Here is a 19,144-nt window from a genome sequence, read left to right as displayed (position 1 = left end):
TACAACACAAACTTATTTTACGTCAGCTTCTATCAGAGGCAACAGCTCTATTGCAAAAGCCTCAGTACGCTGTATGCTCACGCTTCTCACGCTGTTGGGAAAACACACTTTGTCCATATAACGAGTGAAATAACCCACAAGCAGATGAGGAAGTTGCTTATGGGCCTCCTCCTCTGGGGCATGGGCAACTGCCCCCGAGGAGACGCTAGTGCGGGGCGAGCTCTGTTCGGGTTTACCTCAGGGAAAGCACATCGGCGACAGCCGCTTCGGCCCGGCTGCTCCCCGTTTTGCTAGGCGGAAGGCGAGGCGAGACCAAGCCCCTCCCGCGGAGCGACGCCGCCACGACGCGTCTCGCAGGCGTTTCCGCGGCGCGCTCCCCTCAGGGGAGGCGCGAGGCGGCGCCCGAGGGGGCCGCGCGCCGCCCGCTTCCCGCCAAAAGGGGCGGGGCGAGGCCGGGAGCCGCGCTGCGGCCGGGGGCCGCGGCCCTCTGCGTGAGGGAGGCAGCAGCGGGGAAGAGGTAAAACACCGCGCGGAGGCGGAGCAGACCTAGGCTTGACTCTGCTTCCAGCTGCGATAATTCCGATACTTCTGTCCATGTATTTCGAATGAGAAAATAATATTCCTCCTCCTGCCCGTCAATTTAGGTCCTGCCGTCCTTCAGGACAAGAGCGAAGGGGTTTTACAGTGCATGCCCAAGGTGGACCCTCTTTCAGCTGTAGTGAAAACATACTAATACAACATTAAAATAACAATAATAATAATAGTAATGAGATCAAGACAGAAGGAATACAGAAATACAGCTTAGGGAAAGAAGAGCCTGAATACAACTGCATATACCACAAGAAATCCAATTTGGAGCCTAAAGCAAAGGAGAAAATGATAAAGGTAATATATTTGACAAAGTTCCACAGGAAGATACACTGGAGAAATCCACCCAGACCATTTATTCCTCTGTGAACAACTGGATAGACTCATTACAGATTCTGCCTTTGTTGCACTAAAGAAATGAAAATGCTAATTGGTTTACTTGAAGTTTAATTGAAAATTAATAGAATTTCACTAGAGATTTGCAGAATAGGACTAAAGTTAAAACGACATTTGATTAAAGTCATACTAAAAATCTACTCAAGGACATTTTGAAGACAGCAGCAATGCCATTCCTTTTTAAAGCTGAAATAAATATTTATCATTTGTAATAACCATTAACAACATCCACTACTACTTTTAAAGGAGTACAGCAAGACCAAGCGGTATCTTGGCTCCCCGTGTCTCTCAGAGTGACGAACGGGCTCGTCTCCCTCAGTGAGGAGCACCTCTGCATCCCTCGCTCGCCTGTCAAGGACACCTCCTGAAGAAGGCCCAGCCTCCAGCTGTTATTTCTCAAGGAATGATCCTGCAGGTCTGCTCCAGTTCACTCATTACCTTGCATTATATTTCTTTAAAACCTGCATTTCTGGCCCTTCAGGCAAGACAGGGTACTCGACGAACATCCAGAGCCTACAAACATCAGCAACATCAAGAACTGACGTAATTCCGAGTGAACACTATCACAAACGTTGCAGGCACAGATCCATCAGCGTATGGAGACCCTTACAGGGAGGCCCCCCTAGTTCGGTAACAAGGTACATTTGGCCCATTTAGGAGCCTGGATATATACGTCAGAACACTGATGTGAAGCTCTGCGGAGCGGTGCAGCTGCTGGCCACATATCTCCTTCGTGATCACCCTGGAAAAATGGCCAGGTGAGATAGAGCGGAGTGGTGGTCCAAAACACCACAGAAGGCAGGTACACCATCTTTCCCTTTTCTAACACATTTCGCTTGAAGGCGCTTTATCCTCAATGTAACTAAATCCCTATAGTGTGAGCTATCCCTTTCACTCAGAAGACAGATGTGCAATAGATAAGAATACAAGCAAATCTTGACTTGCAGTGTTGAACAAATCACTTATGATTTGTTCAAGTATCTATACATAACAGTATTCTCAAACATTAGAAAATAAGAACCACTCGCAGGATCTTGTAGTAGAATTCTTACAGACTTCTTTCATGTCCTATTTACTAGGATGACTCTTTTCATAAAAATATAGGAAATTCATTAATATTGAGAACTGCCTTGCATAACACTGCAAGTGACTAAAGTTTGACAATGATATTTTCACCAAAAAAAATAAAAAACTAAATCCCTTAGGGAAATGCCTGTATGAAATGAGTGCATAATACCCTGTGGAAATGAACTGGAGCAACTGAACATTCATCTGATTGATTGAAATTCAACTTCTTTTAACATTACTATGGCAACTGTTTGGATGGCATTTGCTATTCACATGAAACATGCTACTATTTCAACGCTATCATACAAAATGGGTCATCTAAATGCCATCTTGAGGAACACATGTATATATACTCACACATTCCCCACACCTCACTTACCTGCTTCCTTCCATTTATAAATCTAATTTAGCATTAAATACATATATATATACACTCACACACACACACACACCTTGAGCTGAACTAGAGGGCCATCAATTCTGATTATTATCAGGAGTAGTCCCCTGAGAAAATAAAGACATTCTCTTAAAAGTATCAGCTGCAATAGCATTAATATCAAATCCCTTCATTAGTTTTCACGGGAGGTCAAAAATCAAAGATTTACTGGAATAGAACAGTGTATTTCAACTGTACCGTTTTTGTTAATGATGAGTCCAGATTTTTCTAGAGATTCATTGGACTTGCTATTTAAGGACTGGATGGAGCACCCACATTTCCAGAAGAACTCAGCATCAAGGCAAAATATCCAAGATGAATCAATTAAATAGCTACCAACATTACCAGCCTCAAAGTCAACAATGACTAGGGCACAAAATAAATCACAAAAAGACTTCAAGTTTAAAGCTTCAATTTTAAATTTTGGGAAATATTAGCTTTTACAAGTCTGTCAATGCTTACAGTTAGCAAGGGTTAATTTCAATTCATAAAAAGTCAACATAAGATTTTTGCACCCTAAGTGTTTGTAGTAAATGTTAAGTGGAAGACACAGTTTTGTGTCCAAAATCCCCACTTCCAGTTTTCCACCTTCTCCCTCTAACAAACTCTTTTCCACATGTGCATCCCAGAAAACAAATTTCAACAGTAAAATCATCATCTTGTATCTAAACCATCAACTGTTGCTGGGGAGAATAAACACAGCTTGACTGCCATGTTCCAACATAATATACAACAGAGGTAAAATCCAAGTGGGAAACGCAAGGACACTAAAGCTCTACAGCACACAAGAAAACTTAAAAAAAAAATGTAAAAAGATATCATATGTTGCTACATATTGTAGATTTGGATTCCTCATTCCTTTAGGGTTAATAAGATACCCCAGTTTGGAACTGGTCTACCGCTAAGAATTACAGTTAAAGCACAGCATTTGTATTATGATAAAAACGCTATGTCCTTCATCACTAACACATCCTTCTGCTAATGCGCTTCTGCCCAGCAATTTGACTTCCTACAAATGTCCCTAGAGGGAAATGAATCAGAGATGTGATAGTGGTAGATGGTGATTCAGAACCCTACTGCTCTTTCCTCTCCTGCAAGCAGCTTCAGCTTTTTTTCTCCCATCCTTCCAAATTATTTTAGTTTGCTTCAGGTTACTTTTTTACCCTAGCTTTTATTGCCAAATTAAGCCTTTCAACTCAAAGTCAGATAATTAAATAAAGCATCTAATTTTGTTGTTGTATTTCTTCTGTTGCACAGCCAGATTTCAGCCTACTACTTTAGTTCTACACCTCAGTTTAACCAATTGGACACGATTTGGATATCAGAATCAATCCTTGTTTATCATTCACATAAAGGATCAAATACATCCTTGATCCCTAAACAGAAAAGACTACTAATCAACAAAGCACAGTTTAATTCTGCAGGCTTTAGGGGAAGGAAGGTAAGTATTGCAGAAGATCTGTACTGGCCATTCTACAGTGATGACCTTTGTCATCACTGTTCGCAAATGAGGAGCATCTGTACTAATTAAAAGTTTCACATAGCTGGCACCACAAATCTTCCCCCCCACCCTCCCCAGTATCCATGATATGACACTAGAGGGAAAACCCTAGTTATACAGTTTCCTAACGAGCAACTGCAAACTTCAGGTCCAGGAGCATTGAAGCCAATGACGAGTTTCAAGAATCAAACCCCCCAAATTAAATGTCTGTAGTCAAGGCAGAAAAGAACGTGCAGCCTATGGGAAGATGTCCATTGCTTTTGATTAGCACCATAAATGTTACTCCAATTTAAGAGAGTAGTATCTAGTTGCTGTCAGCACATACCTGATCTAAACCATGATGCTCTCTAAATATTTCATGAATCCCATCACTGGGAAGCTACCAATGAGCTACTGATATGCACAACACGTTTGATTTAGATTGTCCCAGAAGGCAGCTGCTGATCACTAGACTGCTAAGTAGAACAACCTGAGCTGTACACAAAACCTTGATCAAACAAAGAACTCATGTTAAACAGTCATAAAGGACAGGAAGCAAAAACTAACAATAGATCTGTCTCCACTAGGAGGTTTCATTTTCCATTACTGCCCAGGAAAAGAAGCTCTTTTGAACTGCCTAATTATTAGAGAATACCCGACTAATAGAAATCAGGGGATTTTCTAATAAACATTTTCTTCCTTGTTTAACAGAGTAAAATCCCACCTTTACCTCATTTTCTAACAAGCACACATATTACATGGACAAGCAAAATTATAAATGTGAAACTAGTTACCTTTATCAGGTTGATGACTTCAGAGTCCAAGTTCATATTTTGGTATGCTTTAATACATGCCATTATAAGGGAGGCACTACCATATGAAATAGGTGAGCTGTCCCAAATAGAGACAAATTTCTTCTTATGAGGAATAGTTCAAGAGAGCATATGGAGGAGATCTGACAGACCAGCACAGGAATGGCAAGATGGCACAGGCAACAATGTGGTTCTCTACAGACAGAGGTTCATAATCCGTAACAAAAATTCTGGAAGACTCTTTCAATCACATTCCTATATACCACATAGATATGTGCACAGACACACTCATGCTCCCACGCCAGCTAAAAGTTTGCCACCTGCTCAGCTAGATAAAGAAATTCCACAGGTAAGGGATCAAAGACACTACCTCAAACATGAAATAAGCTGATGCTATTCCCGCCTCTGCTGCTGACCAACTGTGGCGTCTCAGATACATCACTAACCACATGTATCCCTTTGACCTGTCATTTCTTTTGCCTATTTAGTTAATAAAAGCATCTTCCCTCCCTAGGGCTCATGGAGGCATACATTCAGCACGTAGTACATTGTGGCCCACTCTCATTTGTACTTCTGGTTGATGAATATCATACAAATCATTAAACAGCAGTAAAATGGACAAGAACAGTAATTATACCGGTTAATGGCTGATCTGAGCTGAGCAGTCTGTATACACCACTGCAGTCATTCAGTTAAGAACATCTTGAACAGCATGACCACACCACAGACCAAGGTCAAACAAAAACAGTAGCATGGTGAGATGGAAATCTTCAAGATTAGTAGTCAGGGACCTATTTGTAATATAGGCAACGCTCAAGCATTCCGCTGAGAACAATGGGTCCCCAACAGAGTATTCAAACATAAATTGGTCAACCAGGAACGTTTGAAACCAATTACTTCTTTCCCAAGCAATTGTAATGGAATGATTGTGCAGGCAGCTGGAAAGGAGAGCATTAAATGCATCGGAGGAAGCGTGGGAGGACAGCAGCTCACTCAGTGATAAGATGTACTCTGTGCTTTTAATAAATAGCAACAAATTGCACGTATCCAGTTAAAGTCAGGCAGTGAGGCAAGTACTTGACTTTCCTGAACTGGATCCAAAAATCTATTCTCATCCTTGTTCATTAAAAAAAAAAAAAAAAAAAAAAAAAAAAGACAATTTCAGAGAACATGAAGGTGCCAGGATATTTCTTGTTATCTGAAATATCTCAGAAAGAAAGCTTGTTGTCAGCTCCCCAGACTGAGTCATCCATACTGAAATTACTAGCTTAAAATACTTTTCCTATTAGGTGCTGTGTGCATGCATGTGGGTCTGCTGTAGGTTTTAATACATGCTACAATAGAATTAACTTTTCTAACCATTGCTGCAGCGAAGCAGCAAGTTCTCAGGAGAGACAGATACACGGAGCTCCTCATGAAACAGAATTTAGTTTTGTTTTAGATCTTGTTTTTATTATTATACATAACCTTTTCACTCAATCTGATGTGAAACAACTCTGACATGTTTATTAAAACCTTTTGTTATTACACTTGACATTTATGAAGGGTAGATGATAAATAATTAGAGGAATGACATGTTTGCCAGAAATTCAGACTCTGGTAAGTCTTCTCCTCAGCCTCTATTTTAAATGAAATCTACCCTATTCAGTCAATTCATGTCTCTCTAGAAAAAAAGCAATATAGCTTTTCTGTACTTGAACAACTACTTTGGTATTGCTTTTGAATTCAGAACATATGGCTACTCCTCACGGAGATCTTATGCAACTAAAGATGTTTCATTTTATTTAAGCAACAAGACAAGGGGCAGTACTTTTCAGTATAATATCATGCTGAAAACTATTTAATATATTAGGATTCCTACTTTAGCAGTTTGAATCGCCCAAGAACCTATTCACCAGCTACTTAAAGATAACCACTGTTAGGGAGCAATATCGAAAAAGAGAAAACAACATTATCCTAACACATACATACAAAGAGCAAGCAACTAGTTAGAATAACGCATTATTCCACAGCAAAAAGATCAAAAATGATAAATAGTAAAGCTACTTACAGCACTTCAGTGCCTGAAAATTTTGAAATGGAGATAATAAAACAAAAAATGATTAAGAGTTAGCATTTTTAAGGCATGTTATGTATAATTACTATAAACCATACAAAACTATGCATTGATTTAGTAGGGTTCATGTTTAAACCGCAAGTCAGCATGCTTCACAGTAAGCCCCACAGACAGACCCCACAGTCACACTGAATGTGCCTCCATCCCTACTGCAAACACAGGCTGATTGCCCAGGGAACCTGAAGCAAGCAGGAGACTGTGTGTACCCTGGTCTTATCCCACCATGAAGTCAGGATGTGAGCAGGATGGATACTCCGATCACAGAGCTCAAAAGCGTTCCCAAGTTCCCATATTTTGATGTGTCTAAGAGAAGGAAACTTTTTCTACTAAATGATAAAGCTAAATTATTTTGCCTTTTAGTTTATGTTTTAAAAAAGAGCCATAGTATTTTTTTTAATATACTGCCAAGTAGGGGTTTTGCTTGTTTCTGTGTATTATTGTGTTTCTGCCTTTGCTTTTTAATACCTCCTGTGTCCCAATTCTTTAAAATTTGAATTCTACAGTTCTCAGGGAGAAAAGAGGAAGAAAGATTGCAGAATGCAGGCTGGCAAATGAGACACTGCAGTGAGCACCACACTTCTGGCTTTGCTGCTGACCAGCTGTGTGAGCAAGAGAAGCTGTTCTCTCTTTGAGACACTTTTCTCCTTCTATGCTTCATACCTCTAGTTAGATAAGTGCATCACAACAGGAGCTGTCATTCAGTGTATGTTTGTACAGCTTCCATCTCAGTGATCTTGGTTGGAATCAGTAGGCACTACAGTAACAAATAAACAAGCAATAGGGGATATTCATTTTGGATTCTATTATGAATTAATCCAAAAGCCCACCTCCTATGTATGCTCAGCTTTCCCTTAGATTGTAAACCCAGCATGAGATACCTTTCTCTTGATGTCTCTGTGTACATTTCCAAACACAGTCAAGAGCCTTTCTCCTCAATTCATCTGTCATTGCTACTTAAAGCATAACTTGGCATGTAGACAGCACATACATCTGCAGCTCTCTCTGAAGTGGCTGGTACTGGGCATTAAAAGGGACAAAATCTATACAAGGTGGGCCACTACTCTGGCCTAGTGTTAACAAATCTGGCATCGCACACTTTTCTGAATTAAAAGCAACTGCAACAGACTTGCAGAATGCCTTGATGGGATCACTGTGCTGTAAAGAAAATTCCTGTTTCTACTCCGTTGTAAAACCAGAGGTTGTAAAAGAGTGCATACATTGGAATAGCCGTTTCAGTGTTTAACGGTGACATGTTAAGAATTAATAGTTAGGAACAAGTGCCACCGTTGGCCAGATGACAAAAGATTCATAGGGTTGACCTCCAGGTACTCAAGAGTGGAGGCTATTTTGTAAACTGGCATGCCTGCTGACAGAAACAGTCCTTTCTCAGAAATCGGTTTAAGTCTCTAGAGAGGACACACAAGCTTTACTGGGGGCCCATTGATGTTTTTGAACAGTAGCACACCTGATATTCAACAAGGGCTAGAAAGATGATCAGAGGGCTGGAGCATCTGCCCTAAGAGGAATGGCTGCGAGAGCTGGGCCTCTTCAGCCTCGGAAAGAGAAGACTGAGGGGGGATCTGATCAGTGTGGGTACGAACCTGAAGGGAGGGTGTCAAGGGGACAGGGACAAACTCTTTTCAGTTGTCCCATGTGACAGGACAAGAGGCAATGGGCAGAAACTGAAGCACAGGAAGTTCCGCCTGACCGTGAGGGGGAATTTCTTCCCTGTGAGAGTGACGGAGCACTGGAACAGGTTGCCCAGAGGGGTTGTGGAGTCTCCTTCTCTGGAGATCTTCAAGGCCTGCTGGGATGCAACCCTATCTAACATGCTCTAGGTGACCCTGCTGGGCACGGAGGTTGGACTAGATGATCTCCAGAGGTCCCTTCCAACCTTACTGATTCTGTGATTCTAAGGTGAGATGAATAAACCACTTTACAGCACACTCAGTTACATACAAGGGTGGCACTTGGCACATACACAGTTTTGGGAGAGTAACGAAAGGAACTAAAAATGGTGAATGCATAAAAATGTGACATCCAAAAATATTACAAAGAATAAAGAATAATTATAGAACTCTCTTTCATCACCAGGTTCTTAGAAAGACCACATTTTTTAGCAATCAGAGAAGGGATTTGACAGGATTGTCGGTCTTTTCCTTAGCATTTCTGTAGTATTTCAAGAATGGTATCACATCACAAACGAAAATGACCTATCTGAAAATGGGGTTTGGGAAAACTGAAAACCTCTGCATTGCTCAATTTTGTAAAGCTTTCGGTGGAATTTTCTACTACAAAAAAAAATCATCCATGTTTTGTTTTTACTCAGTCTTATCAAAACACAGTCCTTTCATATTTCTACAAAAAAAGCATTCTGGAATTCCTAAGCCCATGGAAGCTGAAATCAACAGAGGTTTTTGCTATCTTGGGTTTTTGCTATTTACAAGAATTTTATTTCGGATAGATGTTCTAGTTTTGATCATGTTCAATACTGTGGCTAGGCCTAGTCAAGACAAAGCTAAGCAATGGAGGAGTGAGCACAGCTGAGCTAACAGCATGAAGTTCGCGTCATCTTTATTGGGTGTTGTTAGGTGAACAAAGCTGAACAAATTTATGATTTCAGAATACATTAGACACAGAAACGTGAAAAATGTTGATGTTTTCTATGTTTAAAAGAATTTCAAAATTCTAATTGTAGTCCAACTGTCCCAAAGCAAAGACTTTCAAAAATTCAGGGGGGTTTTAGGACTACTGAAAAATGAGAACCCCTAAGTGCAAAAGTCTATTAACTGAGAACATTTATCCTTGTAGGGGAGTTGAAAAATAAGGGAAAATTACACAGAATAATCCCAGTATAGCACTGTAATATAGCACAAAATCCTGCATAATTCTTAAACTTCGAGTATGTGGATGATGCAAATAGTAAATCAGCTAGCAGAGAATGACAAGTTTGTTCCCTTACGTTTTGAAAATGACAATAATTAAAACGTTTTTAAAGATATCTTAAGGAGCGTGAGAATTTACTTAGATACACCTTAACTAGTTACTATCCATTTTAAAATCTCTTTATAACATCTGCACCCTGAAATGATTCTTCACAATTATTTTTTAAGAGTAAAATTAAACAGAGTCTTATTCAAGACTGAATCCATGCACTGACAGTACAGACATTCTGGTTTTTTGCTGAACAGAGGGTGTCTGGCAGGTCATTTGGGCCTAGTAAAACCTCAGATAAAACATCTTAGCTTGTACATCTGAGGTCTTTGGGCAAAAAGGGAGATAAAACCAGTTTAGGAATCTTGAACTTACAAAGGAAAAGACAAAACTTTAAAGATTATGAATGGAGAACATCAGTGGAACTGAAACTGTGCTGTGAGATTGTTGAGACAAGTGGAGAAAAAAAAAAGACAAGGTTTTGTAGCTGCCTGGAGAGTGATGAGCCTTTGCCATATGCAGGAAGAAAAGCAAATCCCAAGTATCTCAGCAGATCATATACAGAAAATCTATTTCAATTAGCCATTCCATCATCATATAGAGAATGAGATAATTTTCCAGGTACAGGCTGACTGGAACATTTTCACCTGAACAGTTTTCTGATAGAAAAAATATCAACATTTCATTTCAGTGGTGACATTTCAATTCATTTCATTCTGACTTTTATGCAAAAACAACATGTTGATTAATTTTGCTTTGGTATCTACTGTATTAAATCATTAAATACAAATATAATCAAAGTGAGTTTAGAATTTCTATAGCCTCGACGCTGTTAGAAATAATGATTTAGGCGTTTACAAATTAAAATGAAAAATAACTGAGTATCTTGTGGGAAACACTGGATTTTCCAAACTGGAATTTGCCAAGCAATGAATACTCTAGTCCTAAATAAACCTACATATAACACTACTGCTTTTAAATCCTTCTTTCACAGGGTCATAAAAGTTATTCAGGAGACAAATTTCATATAATTTGTAATCACACAGCACATCCCGAGGTCATATTGCCTTCTGCTGCAGAGACATTCATCTGCATTTCATATGCAGATACCAATAACAGTGACTGAAATCATATTAAATACCAAAAGACTGTCATAAAAGTACATCTAGTAGATAAGGTAAACCTTAAGGAATCCTTAAGGAAACACAGTGTGATGGGCAAAATCTGTAATAGGAAACAGTCCAAATTACGATGCACACTTCATGCTAGAAGACACAGAGGTACCTTCCAAACAGTTGCCTTCAACAACATTTTCAGAAAGCAGTGAGTGTACGAGAAAAATCAAAGCCACGGGTACTGATCAATCAAAACCAGTGCAGCGATGCACCGAATGAAAGGAACTGAGTTATTGTGGACCTTATGGCTGACTATTTAAAGGTGTGAATATTTGTGGATTTGGCCTCACATTACAGATCATATTCAGATTAACTACGTATCAGAGTAATTGCAGTTGGTCAATTGTTTTTAATAAAGCATAGAAGTCATTTTATTTTGAATTAAAAATAAAGGAAAAATTATTTAAGATGCACTTTTATTTTTGTTCTTAGAATTTTTAATCACAGTAGCCAACATTCAGTATGTGTATAACCTTTAGAGTTTTCACATTACTCTTTTGAAGGGGCAAATTTATCTCCTGCTTCCAAAAAACCAAGTTTCATCTAAGGAGTTGGCTCCAACCAGAAAGATTCAGTGTTTGAATTATAATGACAAAGTGCACTGAGGAGACCAACGGTCTGATGACAAAGATGACGTGTACTACTAAATGAGTAGCTTTTCTTTTTACTCAAGACTTTTCTTACATGACCACCAACGTGGGAGATGATTCATTAATCCATGCCACGCTCTAAGTCGCCTTGCTGTGTTTCTTCTGTGTTTTTAATGGTCGGTTAAGTGTACAAAGCCATTTGGAAAGCTCTGAGGATGGTTGCTAATTATCCAAGAGAAGAAACAATATAGCCCTCAACTGGAGCAGCTAAATGGGAAGGTCTATTATTTTTTGTACAAATTCTCTACTGTTTTTCATAATGTTTTAAAATACTGCTTTGTTCTGCACACTGAGGTGTTAAAGCCTATAATAAAGTGCAGTCAACTAGGAGTTGGGAGTGCCTTTCTTAGTTCTGCCACTCACCTGCTGTATATTGTGGCCCAACTTGGAACTTTGCATAAATCTACTCAGATGCATGTATTTCTCAAAGTCTTGAAGAGGAAAGGAGGGACAAGGTTCTTAATTAAAGCTAATAATCGAAGAACTGATAAAGATGTAGGTGCTTTAAACTTTGGCCTTTTCCAACTTAAGTGACTGAAAAATCCATCCTGCTACTCCTCATTAAGAACATCATCGTGCCACAGGGTTAAACTAAATGAAAAATGAAGTGCTAATTAGAAAATAAAATACCAGAAACTGTTTAAAAAGAGGAAAGTAATGGCAAGCAGGCAAGTTCAGCCTATGAAAGGAAATACAATGCAAAGCAAATTAATAGACATAATAAGGTAAATGGATGCAATCGTCAGATCCAATTTAGTGAGTCCAAATTAGTTCCTAGTTGAATATCACAAAGAAATTCAGATTTCCTAACCTTAAATTAAACAAAATTTATTTTTCAATTAGCTGGCACAACATGCAGCAGAAAAAAAATTACAGTAATAAACAGCAATGGCACGAGACAAACTTCTTGCCCTTAAATTACTTCATTCTGAGATAAACTCTGCTAATGAGGCAAACTTTGCGCTGTAGGAATTGATGTAGGCAAAGAGCCCATGTGGTTTACTGCAGCATCTCTAAAAATGGCCACAGTAGAAGACTTCTAAGACAAATTTATAACCATTTATTAATCCCTACCACTTTATGGAAAAATTCAGGACACGCATAGAAGTTTAGACTGATAGAAATCACCCTAATGAGAGCAAAGCTCAGCTACAACAATAAAGCACAAGGCCTCCTGAATTTGGAAAGTCTCAACAAAAATGAATGGTGCTCTCCTTCCCTACTTTCCTGAGTATGGAGTTAGGCTGCTCCTCGTTCAAATTTGTTCACAAAATTTCCTCCCTCTAATTCTCCACTGCCCTTAAACAACATCTAGAGCAGTTCAAAATTGTCTAAATAAATACCAAATTATAACGCTGGAACTACACACCCTCCTAAATATCCTAATTAGGATACCTAGGGCTGCAAACAGAAGTCTGAAAATACCCTGAAAGAAAAATTGACTATTTTATTGGCCTATTAACAGAATTCCTCTTTCGAGTTTTAGTAATAAGACACAAAATCAAGTGCCCATAACAATTACCTGAATAAAAGATAATGGTCCAGATCCTCAAATTTAAAATCAATGGGAACTAAGTACCTAAACATCTTTGTGGATTTAGGTCATCATATCTCACTCATTTAATTGGTTTGGCTATGTTAAATCAAGGTTTACCAGGTGCAACAACTCACAAAGGGACTTTTTATTTGTAGTCGCCTTGGACAGAACCGTTTGATTATCAAAGCTCTGGGGACTCCCACGTCCCTCTGGCATCTATCTGGACTGCCAGGGTGCACCAACGTAGGTATACCAGGGCAAGCTGCACACGAGAGCTCACTACTCTCCTCATTCCTCTTTCCTTTCAGCCCTGAGCAAGAGGACAATTAAAAAAAAAAAAAAAAAAAAAAAAAAGTCATTTTGCTTTTCCTTGCCAGTCTAAACAAAGATCCAATGTTTTATGAGACCACAGGAGAAGGAAGTTTGGGTTTCACTGTCTCATATGCCTCTTGTACACAGAGCTGAATAAACTATTTCTGTATTTCTTCTACTGAACTACTACATTCCATCCTATCTCCTCCCCCCCTGCCCCCGAAATGAGGGCATTTCACTATTAGGTGAAATAATGCAGAATTAATAAAGTTCTTCACAATCTTCAGAAAAAAGCCGACCCATTAAACATATATCATTAACATTAATAAATGCTTCAACCCTCTGGGCGCTGCTCAATGTACACAGTAAAGGCATTATCCTAAAAAACACATGCTTAAATTCTAAAGAAATAAAGCTTGGAATCATTTTGGTTAAGATGGTTCAGGCAGGGATATCTATCAGGAAAACCCGTCATGATGAAGAGAAGCACTTACAGCACAGAAGGGCTTCGACAAAAAGCAGTCAAAATGTTTTCATCCAGAATAATCTATGTGCACTGCAAATCCCAGCTCACAAATACACCAAGAAAGAGACACACAAAAGTCTGTTACATTTTATTTGCATTTTGTTCAAATGGTTAGCACAATGTTGGTTTTATTTCTCCCCTCTCTTCCCTTCAAACAGTATTTCAGACAACTCGGTGCCTACTTACCACTCCAATACCTGTCTACTTCATTCTATTATTCTTTGCCTGCACAGACGCCTTTCCGCTGCTCATTCCACATGCTGGCATACGTACTACCTACTCCGGGGCTTCACAAAGAGGAGGGAAGGTTTAAGGAAAAAAAAAGATTAGGTTCTGCAGTACTGAAAGACTCCTTTTCTCCTCTCTTCCACTATTTTGTGAAGAATCAGGGAGCTAGGAAACACAGTAAGCACCTTCACAGACAGCTCCTTCCCCAATCACAGGGTTTTATTGTGCCTTTAATGTGAAGATCTGAGCAAGTAGCAATCCTCAGAGTGCCTTACAACTCCTCTCCTTCACGTGCTACTTGTATTTTGCCATAGAGACATAACAAAGCAACAGGTCTACATTCAAACTCAGCTCATCTTCCCAGGACATCAAAGGGAAGCAGCAGGCTTCGACATTTTCATCACATAGGTAGCCACACAGGTTTCATTTCCAATTTGCTTTTATAGGAGTATAAGCAAGGATTTTTTTAAAAAAAAACTCAATTTCGTTCCTCTGCAAACTCCATCATAGCAACACCCTCGCCATTTGAGAAATATGTTCAGTATCTCCTTCAACCAACACTAGTGAAAGTCCACCATCTGCAGCTTGCCTTTAGTAACTATACAGAAATCCCACAGAAGTACAGTACAAATTGCAGGAGACTTACTCCTCACAACAACCTACTGAACAACCTGGCTCCCTGCAGCCCATGGGCATCCTGTGCTCGACAGACATTGCCTGCTACATGCTTGCCTGTTGTTTGATACATATTTTATTGTGGAACACAACAGCTCCTAGTCATGTTTCTCTTGAACTCTTTCTCTGATATAAAACATTGCACCAAAGGAACGGATCAGTTTATAGCAGCAGCACTAGCAATGCAGATGCCCTGTTCTCTGAGACTGATAAAGTGCTGAGGGTGTCATTACTCAAGGCTAATTGCATGAGCAGCTACACCGAGAAGTGCAGGTAAAGCCTGCCACCTCTGTGTTCTTGGCACACAATTCAGCCAGAAAGAGGAAAACTGCGTGGGGGAAACAGTTACCACAGACTTGGAAGATTTGGTAATAGATTTATTTACATAGCTATAAAAATTTTTACTTCTTGGTTTCTCTTTCTTCTCCCTGCCCCCCCCCCCCCCCCAAACACAAAGCAAAAAGTAGAAAAAGAAGGACAAAACGAGTCGGTCAGTTTTGTCAATTTTGCAATGCACAAAATTAAACCATGCTGAAAAAACACAAGAAGCCATTGGCTGGGGGGGTATCCCTGGACAGCCGCTGCAGGGCTTATGACAACTGTTTCATGTGCTGCTGGGTCACTCTACATCTGTGGAAGCAGATGGAGAAATTTAGAGAGAGAAAATAAAATACAATAATCTTGTAAAGCCTTTTTTATCACTTAAAAAAAAATCTGTTCTCATAAAAAACTGAATTCAGAAGCAAAAATGAATCTGTCGACTGAAGTAAAAACCGAACAAATTTGCGCAGGTCTTTGAACCTGTCTTACACACAGGTGCATCTTTAACAGGTTCTGAAGACTTTTGCCTTAACAGTGGTATTGCTTATCGTTCACACAAAAGTAGTTTTATGAGGGATAAAGACCTTAGATTTCACTGTTACTATCCATGCTATGCAAAGCAGGTTCGGATACTACAGTGAAGCTGGCAGTGTGAAATCAGAAGCCATAGAGATAATTTTTTCCCAGGCAATGCATTAGCACGTAGACAGAGAGGACAGGATGATCCCAAGCCTGCAGCGCAGATCCGGAGTCCACAGTGCCAGGCAGGCCACTAGGGCCCCTCCGAAACCTCCACCGGTACCGCAGCGCGGGCAGCCATCGGTGTAAGGCGGGCACCAGCTCCACATCTAGACCCCAACTGTCCCACCACTTATATTCACCATCTGTTATGCTGCTACGAATAATCTCACTAAAAATCGAGGAAATTCCCCAGGTTAGTCAAGGGGAGCAACTATCTCTGCTTTAAGCTGCAAGAAGAGCAAGAAGCAAACACATTTTTGGAAGAGCTAAGAGCTGAGCCAAGAGACCTTCTGTACTGCATACCCAGGATGGCCTGCAGCTTGCTTAAAAGACCTTATCCAGTCTCACATGTAGCTGTCTGCTTTTAAAGGGTTTGAGCACTTCTTTTGCTTCTTGTTTATCTGTCTTTGATAGTTCTGCTGCCTCATAAAGAAACAAAAGTGTGTATTTTATCAATAAGAACTATCATTCAAAAGAAAACTTCTCTTGATTCGTGAGGGAAGCCGTTACTGTAATCTCTCCCAAGACAAGATACTGTTTATAGAAAAGGGAGCGAAAAAAACACTACAAACTAGAGTTTTCACAGGTCTTGTTTCCATATGATACAGCCTGGAATAAAAATATATTAAACAAAATCGTGTGTCAGTGCTCAGAATGAAGGGAGTACGCACACTATAGAAAAAACTTTTTCTCAGCTCAGTCTATTTTTCTTCCTCAGCAGAGACCTTCAGAGTGGATTCTTACATTCCAGTCTTACTTCGCATTTTTATGCCATTTATTACCTGTGTTTTCAATATTCCAAGAGACACTTTAATCACCATACTGTGTTTTAATTGTTATTAGCATTTAGATTATATGGTAATCTTACAGCTACAAGTCGATATTAAATTACTGTCCCTGCCTGCTGAAGAGTAATATACACAGAACAGAGTTGGAATGTACTTTAAAGTTTCAGTTCAATTTTATGTTCTAATTACTCCAGAATGTTATGAAAGGACTGTATCGTTGCATCATATATTCTTGTCATTCCATAGGCAGCTTTATGGTAACATAACAAAAGTATATTGAACTCATTACGTGGGAGCATAATTGAAATGATACAAAGAAACTGCTAGCTATTAATAAAGTCATGTTGCTTCCTGTATCCTAACTATCCACTTTCACTGCTTTCCAGTATTAAGTTTGATTGCTGAAGGGGCAGACACATAACAGAAACAGATGCATTCCTGACTTTCCATCTGCTGCTAAGATCAAGAGCCAGATCCTTAAGTCAGCGCAGTTCCAACTGACTTGAGCCGTGGCTATACCAAATTTCACCAGTTCAGAATTTGACCCAAAGCATAGATTTTATTTAACCTTCACTGGGGGAGCTAACACAACCTGTATCAAACTCAACCAAGAACAAGTGAACCACCTCCTCAGCTGACGAGGTTCGGCCGCTCCTTTAGGCAGGTAATTCCTCTCTGTTACAATACTCAACGCTTCTGCACAAATAGATACCTGAAATTCACACCGGGAAATTTAAGCAACTTAACGAGTTTTTTCTTGTTTGCTGAATGGATCATAAACATAGCTTTTTGCAAAACTATGCACGCAGTTCTGCGTTTATTTGATCGTGGGACAGCACAAGCCATCACGAGTAATGTAAGCCAGCACAACATACAAACACAGAGATTTTAAGTGCACCCAGGAAAATAGAGTCTCAGGTTTTATTTGTGGCATGACTAACCAGAGTACAAAAGCTGATTTGCCATCCTGTTCAAAACAGGTGATCTCTCACGCAGCTATACGTAAACCTCTCTGAATATCTTTAGTTCAGTACATGTCCTGAAGAGTTTTTCAATTAACCCTACATGGAAATTTCCTCTCTCATGTTAATCACTTCTACAGAATTTATGCATGTATTCAGTGTCTACCATACAAATATTGTTCAGGAGATGGAATTCTTTTCTAGTCTAGTAAATCAGGTGATGGGTTTAAAGTGAAGATTTTTAGGTAAATCAGGTGATTGTTGATCGCTTCCTTCAGATTACTCCAACAGTTAATATACACTGAGCATTATATTACAGCTTCAACGGGGGGGAGAGGGGGAGGGAAATACCACTATGCTGCCAAATCCTCCTATTTCTCTGTATCTTGCTAGTCTGATTTTTTCTGCCCCAAGCTAAGCAACACAGCTATACATTTCCTTTGTATGTTCATGATACCACATGGACGCATATTATACAAGATTCTCCAGAAATATTACTACATTCATTTTACTGGGTATTATTTTCTCTCCATCAACAGTCTTTGCTATGAAGAGGTTTTCAACTCCATATCCTAGCCTACTCAGGGGAAGCGCCCTTTTGAAAAGGGCTTTTGGGTGTACCTTTTAAGGCAAGCATGTGCTTAAGTTTCAGCGAAACCTGCTTAACCCTAAGCATGCGCTCTTTCAATTCCATCCTTTGATTATCCTAAGTGTGATTTAACACTGGTCAACAAAAAGCAGATTAGCAATTTCTTGTTTTGTCATTGAAATTCTCATGCCAGCATCAACAGATCACACTACAAAACTATTATTAATAAAGCAGATCCTCATTACTGTCCAAAACCAGCACATCTTTTACAGACTTCATATACAGAATTACCCTTTGATATTTCTTTCTAATGTGGCAATTAGAAATCAGCATAAAATTGGAATTTCTACATCTGTCTGCTTGGATGAATACTGACAGCTAAAGGTATCAACAGAGGTAAAGGTAAAGGCATCCACCAACATAGACCTTTGGCAGAACCGGGACTATTCATACAACATAAGATTTTGGCCAGATACTGTTCCTCAGCAAACTTACGTATTTCTCATGGCTTTCTGTCCGTATGTGCAGAACTGCTTTACCGTATCATCTCAGACTGGGCACATCTTCAGCTGCTTTAAGGACCTTCACTTGAACACTTTCTCTGCATGAATGTTAAGCAAACTTTAATAGGACCGAGAAGCTATTCTGCCATACTAAGAGCAATCTTTCTGCACAACTAGAGCAGATACAATTAATGTTTCACGATCCTAAATATGACTGAAATATATAGCCACTGCAATTGCGACTCCAAGAGTAATTTTGAATTGTATATTACTATATTCAACATTTAGGCAAAAATTCTAGTGTAAT

Source organism: Rhea pennata, chromosome 28 (genome assembly GCF_028389875.1).
Source record: "Rhea pennata isolate bPtePen1 chromosome 28, bPtePen1.pri, whole genome shotgun sequence".
NCBI classification, from domain to species: domain Eukaryota; kingdom Metazoa; phylum Chordata; class Aves; order Rheiformes; family Rheidae; genus Rhea; species Rhea pennata.
The sequence above is the reverse complement of the archived record's forward strand: the minus strand, read 5'-3'. Positions refer to the sequence as shown.